At 38.8% G+C, this 14,176-nt stretch overlaps 1 protein-coding gene across 4 annotated transcripts in view; it reads right to left on the reverse strand.

Annotated features, from left to right (window-relative positions):
- Positions 1-3,134, reverse strand: part of LOC306842919 (xylosyl- and glucuronyltransferase LARGE2s-like) — a 66,774-nt gene extending 63,640 nt beyond the window's left edge. The window contains exon 1 of one of the 4 annotated variants that reach the window (XM_079374115.1): positions 2,532-3,134. The gene's annotated coding sequence lies outside the window, so the exon portion shown is untranslated. The remainder of the gene's footprint in view (positions 1-2,531) is intronic. The other 3 variants (XM_079374116.1, XM_079374118.1, XM_079374117.1) reach the window with 3 other exon arrangements.
- Between the last annotated feature and the right edge of the window lie 11,042 nt (positions 3,135-14,176).

Consider the following 14,176-nt stretch of genomic DNA (forward strand, 5'->3'; position numbering starts at 1 on the left):
CAAGGTGATAAAGGATCACTGTCTTTCTCTCAAGGAAGGCCATCTGTCAGACCTTGTGCGTGTGTGTATGTGTGTGTGTGTGTGGTTCAGAAGGATAAAGAGTGGGCATCTAATCATCCTAAGCCAAGCTTCAGCCATGTGTGTTTACACAGTTGGTGACCACCATCACGATCACAAACAGAGCCCGTTCACAACCCGAGGTGATGACAACTTCAGAGACATAAGAATGAGCTACGAGACTGCGCTCTGTACTGTCAGTATACTGCTCACCGTCATTCCAACAGGCTATAAAATGAGTGTAAATGTCCTGCAAAACCAACATAAATGTGTCAGCACTATTATAGGAAGAGTAAAGCTTTGGCTCGGCTCAGAGGAAGCCTTTAAAACTACTTTACATTCTCCTACTCATATATCATAAAGCGTTGCTCAGAAGTTACCTCAGAAAATGAGTTAAGTAGCAATGGCGCTGAAGACATGGATATGGAAATTGACTTTATGAGATGTGAAATGAAGACAAGACAATACGATACTATGATTGCATTATCATATCACCACATTAATATTTTGCAACGATGCAGAATTTTGCTTTAGTATACTCTACTTCAAGCAGATAATGATGTCTTTGCAAGGATCCCCTCCCTAAAATATAACGACAGCTACAAATTTTCATATGTAAGACCTATTTATATTAAAAAATAGCATGATATTATAAAGACATGTTGTTTATAACTTTTATATTGTCACTGTACTAAAGCCAAAGCTAATTAATAAAGTGTTATCTGGAAAATATTTAATTTTTATTAAATTGTCTACCCGTTATTTAAGTAATGTTGCATATATAAATATATATTTTAAGTAAATAAGTTAACTTTGACAGCCTTAAAATATATATTTTGGAAAAAAAAAAAATACTACTACATTTTTCATTAAAATGAATCATGGTTTTTACAGTTAACTAAAACTGAAAAAATCTATATGTGTATGCATAAAAATAACAGAACAAAAATATTAATAAAGAACAAAATGATCTAAATATTGTTAAAAGCTATAATAATATCTCAATGTTACTAAAATAACACTGAATTGCATTTCCTAGTGAAACAGGAATCACACTAGACCAAATCTGAATAAAACGATGACTAAATATGCAGTTGGTTAACATTATGGTCCAAATGATGTCAGCAGAAAGGCAATATCATTCATTTTTGAAGAAAAATTACAAAGACAAACCACATTTTTCTATGTGAATAATGTGTACAGATGAATCATTCACACTAAGAGTGTTATTACATGTAATAAGAAAGTAGATTGGGTTCATTTTGATTTCATATTCATTGTAATTGCTGCAATTTCGTGGACCACTAAAAATTCTAATCACATTGTACCTGCACAACGACAGTAAAGAGCTTGAAGTTCAAACAGAAAGGCATGCAAAAGACTGAAAAGGTTTAACTAATTGACTGACTGACTCCCACAAGCTTATTGTCACCGACAGAAAGAAGAGAAACACACCCGTTTCACACACGAACACACACAATTTCTCACAATCTCTCCCCTGAGCGAACACACACACACACATGAACCCCTCCCTGAGTGTATAAACACTCACACACACTGATTGAAGATCGCTCAGCTTGTGTGAAGTGAAACAGGGACGGCGCTCTGTAGAGAGCCGAGAGTGTGAGATTGCTAAACACTGATGTACAGATGTGTGAGTGGAGAGAGAGATACTGAAGTGTGTTAAGAGAATAACAGCTGCTTGGAGGAACACAGGGAGTCCTACATTTTGTGCTTCAGTGGTGAGAAATGTGGTTTAATTAGCAGTAACATTTTCAGTATCCAGAGACCAGCCTAACACATGGCCGTACATACACACACACAAACACACACCTCACGCACACGGTCGGTAGTTAAAAAGCGGCCATCCTCGGCCACAAGCGCAGAAAGTTTTAATGTGACAACCAGCGGTTGCTACCGTCAATGTGAGTCAGTGTTTATGTGCAATTAAAGCATGTCATTTTAATAAATCTGTAACAATGCGCTCACTACTAAGGGAATACACAGATTAGGGGGTCCCAAAATAAATGCCTAATTGTGAGAACACAAAGGTTCATTTAAAATATATTATCTTCATAACAATTTGAGTGAGACCTTTAAAAAGAAATTATAATAATTTTTTTACAACGTAAAACTTGATCTTATTCTGCAGCATGATTTGAGATTATCTAAAGAGCATCTTGAGCTTCATTAAAACGAAGAACATCTCATCATCTGTGCACATGTGAGTTCACATGATGTCACAAATGTACTATTTTAGAAATAGTGAAAAATCAAAACATTTCTTTGTGTTAAATATTTTAAACCCTTATACTTTGCATATTTCTATGTATAAACTACATACATATAGAATTTTATTTAACCCTCAACACTAAATATATAAATTCAGTGCTGAAATATATCAAAATATATTTCAATATATATGATTTTATAATATATTTAATATAAAAAACGTCACGTACAGAAGTTCTTACCCTTTTTCACCTTGTCTTGTGCGGCAGGTTCAGCGTTAAATCAAGTATACGGCAATCCCAAAATCCATCGCAATATCCATCCCAAAATTCCAGCTGCAGAGTTCTGGTTAGATCCACACAAGTGAGTGAATTTGAGAGACAGGTGTGCCCTCAATGTATGAACTGATGATTTCAGTGTATGATCACAAAGACACAGAGAGAGAAAGAGAGAAAGGCAGAGAAGACTGAAGGAACTCTCGAATGAAACCCTTCAAGTCTGATAGATTCAGCGTGCGACACAAATATCTCTCACTCTTTTAGAAACGGGGTGAAAGAAGGCGCTCCGAAATCTTAGAGGAAGAGTCCCGGGAAGGTTGAAATGGTATGTAGTCCATGCCTCAAAGGATCAGAGAGACTCCTAAAAGAGACAGACAAGGGACAGTTAGTCCTTACCCTGAGGCACTCCTAGAAGAAGAAACCAGTGCAGAACAACCCTAAATCAGCTTTCTGTCACTCGCACAGACACATTTGAGGTCCTCTTCCATCTTCCTCACGTCTCGGGGCTTGTGAACAGTGTTAATCTCTCGCCGTTGTGCTCTGATCTGCAGCTGAAAGGTACAGAGCAAGCGAAGCACCTCCCCCACCTCCACTAATCCGGCCCTCTCTGTGACAGCCCATTTTTGCTCCAGCCAATCAGGACGAAGGCCTGCCTGCATTCTCTGCCCCCTCTCTCTCATGCACTAACACTGAACACATTATACACTGGATACTCTATTACACTCGACAGACTAATGCACAGAAAAACCCAAAGTCTGGATCCGACAACGTACAGATGGTTCAGTTAAAATTTGTGTTGAAGTGAGTCATTTGTTTTTAAAGAGCGTTGTTAATTTGAGTCTGAAGTGACATGATTGACACCGACAGTTGGCTATGCAATAAAACTGGAAGGAAGAAATACAAAATATCGAATATGTTTTGCTGATTTTCCAAGATGATATTTAGGAAGTAGATTTGATTTTCTTGAGCAGTGACTGCTCAGAAGGTACAAATATAATACAATTTGGGTACTGATTTGTACAATTTTAGGTACTGATGTGTACCTTTAAGTTACTTACGTGCACCCTTTAGGGCTAAATAAGGTACAAAGGTGCACCTTTTGAAAAACTACCACCCCAGCGAGAGTGTAATAATCTCACTTGTTTCGCTACTTGAGTATCACTAACCTCAACAAACTGCTTAGATTTCCCAAGATACCAGAGTCTGCAATCAAAAGTCACAATTCATTTAAACCAAATAATCTGAGCTGCTATCCATGTAAATTTTATAGCTTTATACTCTCTCACTGTATGTCAACAATTGACTCATTTGTTTCTATTTTTAGTTTTATAAAAAGCTGATGACTTCAGTAAACATACCTGAGAACATCATTAGGTCTCCTTTGTTGGACAATTTGTTGGACAGTCGTACAATACATTTCACTACATGTCGTACTATGTATGTATACTCACCTAAAGGATTATTAGGAACACCTGTTCAATTTCTCATTAATGCAATTATCTAATCAACCAATCACATGGCAGTTGCTTCAATGCATTTAGGGGTGTGGTCCTGGTCAAGACAATCTCCTGAACTCCAAAATGAATGTCAGAATGGGAAAGAAAGGTGATTTAAGCAATTTTGAGCGTGGCATGGTTGTTGGTGCCAGACGGGCCGGTCTGAGTATTTCACAATCTGCTCAGTTACTAGGATTTTCATGCACAACCATTTCTAGGGTTTACAAAGAATGGTGTGAAAAGGGAAAAACATCCAGTATGCGGCAGTCCTGTGGGCGAAAATGCCTTATTGATGCTTGTTGGAAACTTTTTCCTTCGTCAAAGCAGAGACCAGGAGACTTTGGGATAAGTTACTCTTTATTGAGAACTCGCAGTAGTCGCTGTAGTCATCCAAGTCTGACTCAAACAGTATACATTGTAGTTTATATACATTTCAAGGGGGAGGGATTTACATAGAGGTGGATACACTCGGAAATGAAGTATACAGGTTTAGGAACCCGCCCCAGACTCTAGAGTGTTACCAGTCCTAATTCAATCAGCATAACTATTCAACTGTATAAATGCTAATCCAATCAGCCTAACTATTCAACGACTGGGGCTGGGGCTCAGGCTCCAAAAGCCATTAAGGACAAAAGGTGAGAGTCTCCGTAATATGACTCATTTAACTTACAATGGAGAAAACAGGTCTGGCAGGAATCTCTTGCTGGAAACTCAGTAATTATCATTTATACTTCAAATGCTAAAATTCAGTCTACTAAACTTTCTCAGTTTATATACTATTGTATTGGAACCTAAATTAAACATTTAATAAATTTGTAATCCCACAGTTCCCCCTTTGAGAGTTCTAATAACTCTCACAAAATACAAATTTAGACACTTAAAAGTTCATTCGTGTAACTTGTGATCGTTACAGGCACATAGCACATGCTCTGTGTTGATTTTCTGTAATTGCATGCTGACACAGAAACAAACATGCAATTAGGGTCCGTGAAGTTCTTACGGGTAATAGTCTTTTCTGGTTGGAACTGTCATTTTCTCGTGAGACGCGTGAGTCATTTGTTGAATGAAACACTTGATACTGTGGACGCATAGATAGTACGCCAGTAGGAGAAACAACAGAAGAATTGCTATTTCCTTGATCCACAGCCAGGGTTTACCTAAGTTTCCACACCATGAAGAATTATCTTCAGTCATCTTGTGTATTTTTTCTGAAAGATCAAAAATGTCTTGTTGGATCTTGTTAGTAGTACGACAATCTTGATCATGTTGATGGATGACTGAAGTTCCCGTATGTGAGTCTCTGCGTTGTGTATTTTTTTGTTTGTTCTGTCTTCCGTGACAGTTGGCTCGGCAGTGGGTCTAGTTGTTTTTTAGAGGTTGTGATTTCATACGCAGGTGAGGAGGTCGGTACGTATGGGTCTCGGGACAGCCATCAAGCGGTATCTGCACAGAGTAAGAAAGAAAACAAAAGACGACAGAGCAGTATTTGTTCTAAAAGATTGCAAACACTAGGGTTGTGTCCTTTGTTCGATCTGAGTCTGCTATTGTTGTTCTTTCTTTCCCTATTTCTTAATTCCTGCGACACCTAAGGAACAGTGAGGTAAGGATGGACTAGTGGATGGGGAAGGCCTATGAGGGAGTCTTCACCGCAGGGTTGGCCCCCGAAGCCTATTGCATTCGGTTCTTCCCTGGGCTCTCACTGGTCCGTGTCCTATCCTATCCCTGTAGGTGGGGGAACAACTTTACAGTGTGACACATCTCCATCCTCTAATGGAACATCAGTCATAACAAACATCATAACCCAGAGAGGATAGGTGAGTGGCTGGAGTGTGCTGTAGTATAGCTTTGAAGGCTGTAAGTGTACTTAGCTAGCGTTCTCTCAATGGAAGGAAGTGACAGTCACCTTCCTGTTATTTAAATTACAAAGGATCTTTCATCTTTGTTGTACATTACTAGTGAAGTCAAGCACTCACAGCCCTAACAGTTAACACCTGAGCAAGCTGCTCCAACAGTTCGGTGAAGTGGGGAGGGGCTGCTTCAGAGAAGCAAGTAGACTGAGTAGGAGCTGAGTAAAGCTGTTAATTTCTCCTAATGTCTTTTTACTTTTCCTACACTCTTTCATCCAGTGTCCAGTTTTGCCACAGTAATGACAACTGCCCTCCTTCTTAGGACATTTACGTTTCTGGTGGTTCTCTGTATTGACCTTATAGGATGCTGCTGCAATCTTTACTCTGGCTTTAACATCAGCATCTCTTTCCCATGTAGCTAACCTGTCTAGGTTACTTCTGAGAGTTCTGTTAGACCAAGTTAGATCTAGAAATGGCAAGGCTCTTCTATATTCAGCTACAAGGCCATCTGCCCAGATGCGGACTAGGGGTCCTTTGTCATCTAACACACTTTCAGAATCATCAACTATTCCACTGTAAGTTACGGCTGACTGACAAAACCTTTCAGTGTATTCACTTACAGTTTCTTCTTCCCTTTGCACACAGTTAGTGATTCTGGACCAGTCTATTTTGGGTCCCATGATATTCTTTAGAATTTTCAAAACACCTTCTCTCAAATCGCCTTTACTTGCATGTTGTAGTTCAGAAGTAACAGCAGACTCAAAATTGTTGAATTCAGATTCAGTTAGAATTTCTGACATTAGCTGTGTGACTTCTGCCAACGACATGTCATAGAGACGCATTTTGCTGATCAATGCTCTTCTAAATTCAGAAAAATTTGTGCGTGCTGAGGGTAAACTCTGGGATAGTCTCTCTATATCTTTAGGTCCTAGCACTTTGGCAACAGTTTGTATTTGGACAACAGAAGAGTTGGGAGGAACACTTTCAGTTCCCTCAATTCCCTGAGATCTTCTCCTAGCGCCACATACCTTCACTAAATCTACAGGCACATCAGTTACTGATTGGATGGTTACATCTGTTTCAAAGAAAGCTTTTAAGTCAGGATAATTGTTATCAGGCTGACTAACTTCTTCCACGTCAGTTTTTGCTGAAGCTTTGTTTCGGTTCAATTTCTTAGTCAAAGAGGATACTCTAGCACGGAGCTCTTTGTTCTGTTCCTCTAGCTCTGAGTTACGCTGAGACTGTTGTGTAGCTAGCGCTAAACCAAATTCTCTGTGGCAGCATATAATGCCTTTCACGTTGTTCTTGCGAATACATGCTCCTAGTACCTTTTTACACTCATCTACCGACCAAGTCTTGTCTGGATGAATCTCATATTTCTGCGTTAGTTCTTGTCTAACTTTCTCAGTGACTATTAGGTTCATTTGTACTCCTAACAGTGATTTGAATTCGCTATCTGACCACAAAGGAGTCGCTAGACCACCTTTTTCAGTTGTGGGGATCAGTCTAGCATTCTTTCTAAACATATTGTGAGTTTCTTTGTTACCACACAATCAAAACACTAAAACTTCTCTGTTCAACAGAGGGTATGCTTGTTAACACATCAACTATTGTTAACCTTCCTTGCCAGAGCAACGGATAACGCAAATTACTAGCACTTTACGCTAATCTTCTCTGCCGAAACAGAGGGTCACAAATATTAGCACGTAATGCTAATCTTCCCTGCCTGAACAGAGGATAACCAATTCTTCCCTGCCGAAACAGAGGGTAACAAATATTAGCACGTAATGCTAATCTTCCCTGCCTGAACAGAGGATGAATCTTCTCTGACTACACAGAGGATAAATCACCTTCCCTGGTAAAGCAGAGGATAAATCTTCCCTAACTTTACAGAGGATAAACCTTCTCTAGCAACGTAGAGGATAAACTAGTCTGTTAAACAACCTTCCCTGATTAGACAGAGGATAACGAATATTAACATGTAATGCTAATCTTCCCTGCCTGAACAGAGGATAAATTTCATCTCTAAAAGAAAACTTTAGAGGATAACTTAGTTAACCAAACCCTACAGCTGTCTGTTAACTCTTCTCTGACGGCGCAGAGGATAATACATTTGTACTGGTCTTAAAGGTTCTTTTGGATAGAGTGGCACTCACCAACCCTTGGTTTTACAGAAAGATTCAGTCTGGAACACAGTCAGATCTTTGAGCTTGAAGTTTCAATCTGGATTCAGGTGAGGAGCTCTATCCGGGTCACGGCACCAAAACTGTTGGAAACTTTTTCCTTCGTCAAAGCAGAGACCAGGAGACTTTGGGATAAGTTACTCTTTATTGAGAACTCGCAGTAGTCGCTGTAGTCATCCAAGTCTGACTCAAACAGTATACATTGTAGTTTATATACATTTCAAGGGGGAGGGATTTACATAGAGGTGGATACACTCGGAAATGAAGTATACAGGTTTAGGAACCCGCCCCAGACTCTAGAGTGTTACCAGTCCTAATTCAATCAGCATAACTATTCAACTGTATAAATGCTAATCCAATCAGCCTAACTATTCAACGACTGGGGCTGGGGCTCAGGCTCCAAAAGCCATTAAGGACAAAAGGTGAGAGTCTCCGTAATATGACTCATTTAACTTACAATGGAGAAAACAGGTCTGGCAGGAATCTCTTGCTGGAAACTCAGTAATTATCATTTATACTTCAAATGCTAAAATTCAGTCTACTAAACTTTCTCAGTTTATATACTATTGTATTGGAACCTAAATTAAACATTTAATAAATTTGTAATCCCACATGCTAGAGGTCAGAGGAGAATGGGCCGACTGATTCAAGCTGATAGAAGAGCAACTTTGACTGAAATAACCACTCGTTACAACCGAGGTATGCAGCAAAGCATTTGTGAAGCCACAACACGCACAACCTTGAGGCGGATGGGCTACAACAGCAGAAGACCCCACCGGGTACCACTCATCTCCACTACAAATAGGAAAAAGACGCTACAATTTGCACGAGCTCACCAAAATTGGACGGTTGAAGACTGGAAAAATGTTGCCTGGTCTGATGAGTCTCGATTTCTGTTGAGACATTCAGATGGTAGAGTCAGAATTTGGCGTAAACAGAATGAGAACATGGATCCATCATGCCTTGTTACCACTGTGCAGGCTGCTGGTGGTGGTGTAATGGTGTGGGGGATGTTTTCTTGGCACACTTTAGGCCCCTTAGTGCCAATTGGGCAACGTTTAAATGCCACGGCCTACCTGAGCATTGTTTCTGACCATGTCCATCCCTTTATGACCACCATGTACCCATCCTGTGATGGCTACTTCCAGCAGGATAATGCACCATGTCACAAAGCTCGAATCATTTCAAATTGGTTTCTTGAACATGACAATGAGTTCACTGTACTAAAATGGCCCCCACAGTCACCAGATCTCAACCCAATAGAGCATCTTTGGGATGTGGTGGAACGGGAGTTTCGTGCCCTGGATGTGCATCCCACAAATCTCCATCAACTGCAAGATGCTATCCTATCAATATGGGCCAACATTTCTAAAGAATGCTTTCAGCACCTTGTTGAATCAATGCCACGTAGAATTAAGGCAGTTCTGAAGGCGAAAGGGGGTCAAACACAGTATTAGTATGGTGTTCCTAATAATCCTTTAGGTGAGTGTATATGTATGTGACAAATAAAATTTGAATTTGATTGAATTTGATCCTGAGCTATGAACTAGCAACCTCTGAGCAACAAAATTAGCTTCTAGGTAGTTCATCTTCATGTGCAGAAACACAATGGTAAAGTGGAACTCATTCCTCATGATACAGTCGAGTACTGAATTCCAACTTTATATCGTACAGTTAGGAACTATCCTTATCTACAACTCTAATCCACGGTAAGGTAAAAGAGTCCCCTAGTGAAAAATAAATATACTAAAATGTATTTACATATTTTTGTACTTAATAAAAATACCCTGCAATTGCACTGTTCGTATACTAAACTGGTATACTTAAAGTCTGCTAAATTAGAACAACTAATTTTGTACTTAACGCACCTTAATTGTAGTGCTAAAGTCCAACTAAAGGTATACTGAAGAATATTTGATTGTGCTAAAGTGGAACTATTGCAAGTAAACTTCAGGTACACTTTAAAGATCTTGCATTTAAAGACCGATATTATTCAAAGATCATACAATCCTCATCAATAGTGACATTAAAACACATTTTAGGCTTAATATTAGGAAATGTGCATTGTGCACAAGTAGTACTAAATAAAGTTTCATTCTATTTTTAATATCAGTAAGTCTTGAGCAATATATATAGATTTGAACTATAGAATAATGTATTTTAAATTTAAACAATGTATGGGTGTTTCTTTGACTTTTTTTTATGTTGAGAGGTCTATTTATTTAAAATAATAAACATTAATTTCCAATTCAGCTCTATTTTCCCCAAATTCAGCAAAAATGTGTGCAATTTAATTCAGGATACATTCAATTCTATCTATGAAATTTGCCTGAAGACAAAATGATTTTGTCATTTTATTCCAAAAAATACTTAAAAGTTTAATTTGCATCACTGTCATTTCAATTGCAGCATGCTATTAAACACAGTACATTATTTGAGATGGGGTGGATAATACACTGTGGTGGAAACATTTTCATGACTTTCAGATAAAAAAGGACAAAGACAATAACTCACTGTTGAACATTGTTAGTAGATTAATTAAATAAACTATTGCGAGAGTGAAGTGTTTTTAAAGAGAGTTTCGGAAAGTACACAATGCCCACAGTTGAAAAAATGATAAGTGGCACAAATTGTTTTCGTAAAGGGCATTTATACTGACACTGATTTGCAACAAAGCAACCAGAAGTCATTCAATTTGAATGAGAGTTTGAGATGGCAGTTGGCAATGCAACAAGGTAGTTCAGCTTTATGTAAATACAGAGTGACAAGATATGGCAACTACCAGTGGAGCAGCTGTATCCACCCAAAAATAAAATGGACATTGAAGTCAAGGAAGAACTCCTGCTATCAACCAACAGTAAGGTACTTGGCGACCTCCAGCTGTCAGTGTGAACACACTTTTAAGTTCACACTTTGTACATGCATCTCAACTCAGTACAGTTAGGAAGCACAAGGTATTGGTAGACATCAGCGGGAGACAGTGATTTATTTGAGTGACAATTGGTTTTCACAATTGGTTTTCACACTGTCAGCAATTTGCAGTGACAAAGTAAACGAATGTCATTTAAGTTCAACGAGAGTTGGCAACTTAAGACAACAACGACTGACAGCAACAGAATGAAGTTCAACTTTATGCAAATACCCAGGAATGTGATGCAGTGATTTACCAATGTAGAAAGCTGAGCGGCTCTAGTGCCTCATGATGCAAATCGATATAAGATTTGAGCAAGAACACCTACTAGTTACAGTCAGATCATTATCTAGTCTTGTGTAAACTCCATATAGCTAAAACTGTAAATTCTACTCCTTGCTACAAGTATGGTAGAACCATCACTTCTACCACAAAAGACTGCTTTGTAAGTAATCTTCCTGATTTATCTCAATTCCTCAGCATATCCAACAGCACAGAAAAACTTTATGATGTAACAGAAACTATGGACTCTCTCTTTTCTAGCACTTTAGATACAGTTGCTCCTTTACGCTTAAAGAAGATCAAAGAAAACTGTCTAACTCTGTCGTATAATGAGCACACTCGCACCCTAAAGACAATAGCCCGGAAAATATTTATATTTTCCTATATTTCTTCACGGCCTGGTGAAAATTTAGAAACTAATGGAATGCATAGTCAATATAAAAATCTGTATGACGAGTAACTTCTTACTGCTAAATTCTGAAAAAACAGAGGTGTTAATTATCGGACCTAAAAACCCCACATGTTATAACCTAGAACACTATCTAACACTTGACGGCTGCTCTGTCAATTCTTCTTCATCAGTTAGGAACCTAGGTGTGCTGTTTGATAGCAATCTTTCATTTGAAAGCCACGTTTCTAGCATCTGTAAAACTGCGTTTTTCCATCTCAAAAACATATCTAAATTGCGACCTATGCTCTCAACGTCAAATGCAGAAATGCTAATTCATGCATTTATGACCTCAAGGTTAGACTATTGTAATGCTTTATTGGGTGGTTGTTCTGCAAGCTTGATCAACAAACTACAGTTGGTCCAAAATGCAGCAGCTAGAGTCCTTTCTAGAACCAGGAAGTATGACCATATTAGCCCGGTTCTGTCAACACTGCACTGGCTCCCTATCAAACATCGTATAGATTTTAAAATCTTTTTAATTACTTATGAAGCCCTGAATGGCTTAGCTCCTCAGTACTTGAGCGAGCTCTTATCACATTATAGTCCTCCACGTCCGCTGCGTTCTCAAAACTCTGGCCGTTTGATAATACCTAGAATAATCAAAATCGACTGCGGGCGGCAGATCCTTTTCCTATTAAGCACCCAAACTCTGGAACAATCTACCTAACACTGTTCGGGAGGCAGACACACTCTGTCAGTTTAAATCTAGATTAAACACACATTTCTTTAACCTGGCTTACACATAACACACTACTACACTTCTATTATTCAAATCCATTAAAGGATTGTTAGGCTGCATTAATTAGATGAACCGAAACCGGGAACACTCTTCATAACACATGATGTACTCGTTACATCGTAAGAAGAATGGCATCTACGCTAATATTTGTCTGTTTCTTTCTTATTCTGTTTCTCAGTCCGTGTCTGGATCAGATGGTGGATCGGTGTCGGGAGATGATGTCTGCGGCCTTGATTGTCGGCGGAGGCCGGACACCTGGATTAGCCCCGGGGACACATCCCCAGTGAAGACCTCGACTAAAAATACAATAAAAACTAAAAATAAAACAAAACAACTAAAAATATAATAAAATACCTAACTACATAATACGATTATTGTTAGAAAGTGCAACAATATAAAAATAGAAATATAATACATTTATACATTTAAAAGTTTAATTCAATCAATAATTAAACAATCAATAAACCATAATATCCAGGCCAGAGGAGAACTGGCCCCCCGACTGAGCCTGGTTTCTCCCAAGGTTTTTTTCTCCATTCTGTCACAGAGGGAGTTTTGGTTTCTTGCCGCTGTCGCCTCTGGCTTGCTCAGCTGGGGACACTTGATTTCTAGCGATTATCGTCAATTTGATTTCACAGATACTATTTAAACTAAACTGAGCTAGACAATGACATCTCTGAATTCAATAATGAAATGCCTTTAACTGAAAGTTGAGTGTTTAATCTTATTATTATACATTACTGACACTCTATCCTCCAATTTGATACTGTTAAGTGCTTTGACACAATCTGTATTGTTAAAAGCGCTACATAAATAAAGGTGACTTGACTTGACTTTTAGTTGCATATGTCTCAATACTGTTAGGAAATTTCCTTATGCACAGCACTAATCCCAGGTGGAAAGTAGACATGGGAAGGTGACTTATAATGTATATGTGTATCACAAATTTGTAGTGATGAAGCAGCAGTTGCCCATTTAAGATGACAACTGATGGACAACAGTTGGCAATGTAAAAAAGTTGTAAGTTGTGATGAAGTAACTACCGATGCAGAAAGTCGAGCAGAACTATTGCCTCATAATACAAACGAATACAACAGTGGAGGAAGAATGCCTACTCGTGACCAACAGTCAGCAACCTCCAGCGATTCAGTCAATGTGATTGTGAACATAGCACATTTAGGAAGTTTCCTTATCCACAGCACTATTCCAAGGTGAGTGGTAGACATGGGAAGGTGACAGTGATTTATATGTGTGACACAAATAGTTTTCTCCATAGGCGTTCACAATGACCGAGATATGCTGTGACAAAGTAGCAAGAAGTTTTTCACGTTCAAGTTTGCAAATGTTGGCAATTTAAGATGACATGACTGACAGCAACAGTTGGCGATGGAACCAAGTTGAATAAAGTTCAGCTTTATGCAAATGTGCAATGATGGGATGTGGCGACTGCCAATGCAGAAAACTGAGCAGAATGAGTGTCTCAAGATACAAATGGATACAGCAGTCGAGCAAGAACACCTACGACCTTCAGCAATTCAGTCACTGTCATTTGAGAACGTATGGTCACACTTTTAGTTGCATATGTCTTGGTGCATTTAGGAAGTTTCCTTATCCACAGCACTAATCCAAGGTGAGCAGTAGACATGGGAGGGTGACCGTGATTTCTTGCCCATATGGGCCTGTCAGCACTGCATCTGGAG

The sequence above is a fragment of the Barbus barbus genome (genome assembly GCF_936440315.1).
Source record: "Barbus barbus genome assembly, chromosome: 23".
Lineage (NCBI taxonomy): Eukaryota > Metazoa > Chordata > Actinopteri > Cypriniformes > Cyprinidae > Barbus > Barbus barbus.